This window comes from Tupaia chinensis, unplaced genomic scaffold (genome assembly GCF_000334495.1).
Source record: "Tupaia chinensis unplaced genomic scaffold, TupChi_1.0 Scaffold000047_1, whole genome shotgun sequence".
Taxonomy (NCBI): domain Eukaryota; kingdom Metazoa; phylum Chordata; class Mammalia; order Scandentia; family Tupaiidae; genus Tupaia; species Tupaia belangeri.
In genome coordinates, this window is record NW_006159505.1 from 6132386 (window position 1) to 6137363 (window position 4978).

General features: G+C 39.8%; 1 pseudogene; it reads left to right on the top strand.

Moving 5' to 3' along the window:
• Positions 1-3113: 3113 nt before the first annotated feature.
• On the top strand, positions 3114-3241 carry LOC114009142 (uncharacterized; annotated as a pseudogene).
• Positions 3242-4978: the final 1737 nt, after the last annotated feature.

The following is a 4978-nucleotide window of genomic DNA, read 5'->3' on the forward strand; positions in this document are numbered from 1 at the left end:
TCCCGAGAAGTCAGCTCTCTCCAGCGTCCCAAGCCACTGACTTTCTGGCCTATCCCTCACCAAAGCGGAGCTTTGTGAAGTCTGAGGGAGAGGGCCCCAGTGACTTCACCTGACAGAGATGGTGCGTTCTAAAGATGGGTTTATCATCAGAGGTTTCTAGTTACAGAAATGCAAAAAGATACACAAAGTAGAAAAGTCTAGTGGCTTAAAACAGCCTTAGGCTGGCTCCATAATGCAGTAGTTAAAAGAGTCAGATCTCAGGTGGTTGATTATAGTTAGTGTCCCAGCCCTGGTGGCTTAAAACGTGCTGGGCTGGTGCGTATGTGCCCTAAATCCTGACAGGTGGAGCATGGAGGAGGAGGGATTGTCGTGTGACCACACTCTATTGGGGTGCCTTCTTTCTCTCTCTCCTCTCTCCTTCTGTCTCTCTATGTCTCTCCCTGGCAAGTGAATGTGCCCTCTAGCAATAATCATTTAAAAAAAAAAAAAAAGGAAGGAAGAAAGAAAGAAAGAAAGAAAGAAAGAAATCCTTTAAAATGCTCAGCTAGGCTCAGAGAAGCAAGAACAATTATATGGAGCAAATGAAGCAGGAGCCAGAAGTCGCAGTGTGACATGCGCTGGAGCAGAGGTGTCCCCACCAATGTTGCCATCCCAGAATCCCAAGGCTATGTCTCTCTGGTTGTTGCTGTGACCAATTTGCATCAAAATAAAAAGACAGCTCTGTGGGGTGCCTTCTTTCTCTCTCTCCTCTCTCCTTCTGTCTCTCTATGTCTCCCCCTGGAGAGTGAATGTGCCCTCTAGCAATAATCATTTAAAAAAAAAAAAGGAAGGAAGAAAGAAAGAAAGAAAGAAAGAAAGAAAGAAAGAAAGAAAGAAATCCTTTAAAATGCTCAGCTAGGCTCAGAGAAGCAAGAACAATTATATGGAGCAAATGAAGCAGGAGCCAGAAGTCGCAGTGTGACATGCGCTGGAGCAGAGGTGTCCCCACCAATGTTGCCATCCCAGAGTCCCAAGGCTATGTCTCTCTGGTTGTTGCTGTGACCAATTTGCATCAAAATAAAAAGACAGCTCTGCATGTTGACCTCATTAAATCTTAACAGACTGAACACATTCCTACACCCAACCCTCAGATCAAACACATAAGCATCCCGAAAGCACCTATTTCTAGTCACCCTCTGTTTTAGTTCATTGTGTTGCTAAGAGCAGAAATACCTGGGTCTGGGTGATTTGTAAGAACATAGGTATATTCAGTTCACAGTTTAAAGGTCCCAGGTCTAGGGCCTGCATCAGGTGAATATATAAAACATAAAACATGGAAGGAAAAAATCGCCCATGGGTGAGAGCCAGCAGAAACAACCTGAGACAATCTTTGACACCAAGGGCCTTGATTATTGACAGCACAAAATAAAATGTCAATTAAATTTTTTTAAACATCAGGGGTTCACCTACTGTTTTGGGATTATATACCCTCTTATCAGACCCTTAGGTAAACATATGGGCCATTCCCTTTAAAACGTTTTTGACATTGCAAGCAAAAATTATAATGTTCTCTGATAGGGTTTTCAGCATGTATACAAGTAATTTATAAGAAAACAGCAACATAGGGACCAGCAGTTAGCGTAATGGCTATGTCACTGGACTCCCATGTAGTCGACAGAGGTTTGAGTCCCGGACCCGGTGGCTTAAACTCACGTCAGGCATGTGTGCGTGCATGCCCAAGATCCCGAGAGGAGAATGGAGGAGAAGGGATTGTGGTATGGCCATCCCCCCTGAGGGGTGATTTCTTACTTTCTGTCTCTCTGTCTCTCTCTGTCTTTCTGGTGAGCACACGTGCCCTATAACAAAAACCTCTCCAAAAAAAGAAAAAAAAAAGAAAGAAAACTGCACCATAACGGTAAAGGAGCCTGTATTATGATAAGATTTTCATATTCCACTTGAAGCAATAAAATATCAACTCTAATAAGATGGAGGAAAAAATAAGTGTATGTTCTATAATCACTAGAAAAAACATGAAAAGTGTACTGCTAAAGAATATAGTAAAGCTGATTCTTTGAAAAAAGCCGTTTGATGAGATTTTAGCAAGATGAGAGAGAGAGAAAAAAAAAGAAACAAATCATCAATATTGGAATGAAGGAAGGACTAACCCTTCAGACCCCACAGATAGGAAAATAGCAGTGAGGAAATACTACCAACATCTCTGACCACACAGAAATTTGGAAACTAAGATTAAAGGGACCGATCCCTTGAAAGACATGAACTGCAAACTCAAGAATAAATAATTGGCATAATACTCGGTTTATTAAAGAAATGGAATCTGTAGTTAAAAGCCTTTTCACAAAGGAAACTCCAGGTCCAGATTGCTTCACTGGTAAATTCCATACAACCTTTAGGGAACAAATACTCTGAAAGCAAGCAATAAACGTGTGTGTATGTGTGTGTATGTGTGTGTGTATGCATATAAATGTATATGTATACATGCACATGTGTGGGCATGTGCGTGTATTTATATGTTTATGTGCACATACGTGTGTACATATGCATATGTGTATGCATATAAAGGCAGAAATAAAAATATGAAACAGAAAACAGCAAAACAATGGAAAACATTAATAAACCCAAAAGCTCTTATTTGTAAAGGTTAATAAAATTGATAAGCCTCTGGCAAGACTGGAGAAGGAAAAAAAGAGACACAAATGATCAATATTAGGATGGAAAAAGGGTATCACTTCAGATCCCATAGACCTGGAAACAGTGGTAAACAATGCTACAACCAGAAGCAGCAGTTGGTGTAATGGCTATGTTGCTGGACTCCCATGTAGTTGACCATGGTTCGAGTCCTGGACTCGGTGGCTTAAACTCGTGCCAGGTGCGTGTGCGTGTGTGCCCAAGATCTCGAGAGGAGAATGGAGAAGGGATTGTGGCGTGGTCATCCCCCCTGGGGGATGATTTCTCGCTTTCTGTCTCTGTCTTTTTCTGGCGAGTGCACGCGCCCTATAGCAAAAACCTCTTAAAAAAAATAATAATGCTACAACCATCTCTGCTCACACATAAACTTGACATCTAAGATAACATGCACCAGCAAACTGTCTCAAAAAGAAATAGATCACCTAGCCAGCTTTGCGCAGTGGCAGTATCGTAGCCAATGAGGTTTATCTGAGGCGCGATTATTGCTAATTGAAAAAGAAATAGATCACCTAAATAGTCTTCTATCCATTTAAAAAAATGAAATAAAAATCAGTTTTAAAAAAGGCTATTCTACACACACCAAAAACCCAACAAACCAAAAACGCCATGTTCTGATGATTTCCTTGGTAAATTATGTAAAACTTTTAAGAGAAGAAATAATTCAAATTTTGGATAATATTTTCGCAAAAGTAGAAGAGCACTTTCCAACTTTTTTTTTTTTAAAAAAAGGTGTAACCTTACCCCAATACCAAAACCAAGTAGAGACATTTCAAGAAGAAACTAGAGACCAATGTCCTTTATGAACACAGAAGCAAACATTCTCAACAAAGAATCAGCACAAGGGAACCAGCAGGTGGTGTGGTGGTTAAAGCGCTGGACAATCTCACATGGCTGACCATGGTTTGAATCCTGAACCTGGTGACTTGCTTTCTCACTTTCTCTGTGTGTGTGTGTGTGTATGTGTGTGTATCTGGTCAAATTAAAATGAACGAATGAATAAATAAAATTAAATAAAAATAATTCTTTTATTTATGTATTTATTTATTTTTGCAGAGGTTTTTGCTATAGGGCACGTGTGCCCGCCTGAAAGACAGACTAGATGAAAAACTATATGATGATATCAATAGATATAGGGAAAAAATGAACAAAATTGAATATCCATTAACAACAAATCAGGAATCATACCTGATTAAAGGTATCCACAAAAACCCTACATCATAGTTAGGGGTGAACAAATGGATGGTTTCCCTGAAGATCAGGAATAAAACAGGAACAAGCTCATCACCCCTAACACAGAACTGAAAGGTCTTACCTTTTCAATAAGGCGAAAGAGAAGAAGAGAAAGGAAGAAAAAGGCATAGAGACCTAAAAGAAAAAATAAAACTATTGTGATTCATAGCCAATATGATTATCTACACAGAAAATTTAAAGCATCTAGCAAAATCTCCTAAAACTAATTAATGAAGTTATCGAGTTAATAAGATATAAGATAACCTTATAAAATCAGTCGTATTTTTACGAAATCCAGTATAGTGATAATGAGCAATTAGAAACTAAGTATTTTTAAAGTACCATTTACATTAGTTCAAAAACAATCATATGAGAAGATGCTTGACGTCATATGTCATTAAGGAATTACAAATTAAAACAATTAGACACCATTACACATCTATTAGACTGGCCAAAATCAAAAACGCTGACAACACCTAATGCTGGTGAGGATGTGGAGCAATTGGAGGTCTCACGTGGGAGTGCAAAATGGTGCAGTCACTTTGGGAGACAGTTTAGCAGTTTCTTATATAACTAAATATACTCCTACTACACAGGCCAGCAATTGCACTCCTTAGTAGTTAGCCAAATAACTTGAGAACTTGAATCTGCACAAAAATGGGCACACGGACATTTACAGCAGTTTTGTGTGTCATTACCAAAACTCGAAAGCAACCATCATACCCTTTGGTACGTGAATGGGTAAACTGTGGTACATACATATAATGGAATATCATTCTGCTCTAAAAAGAAATGAGCTATTAAAAAAGAAAGAAAGAAAGAAAGGGACCAGTAGTTAGCATAATGGCTATGTCGCTGGACTCCCATGTAGTAGACAGTGGTTCGAGTCCTGGACCCGATGGCTTAAAACACACACCGGGCGCGTGTGCGTGGGTGCCCAAGATCTCAAGAGGAGAATGGAGGAGAAGGGATTGCGGCATGGCCATCCCCCCTGGGGGGTGATTTCTCGCTTTCTGTCTCTTTGTCTCTCTCTGTCTGGCGAGTGCACGTGCCCTATAGCAAA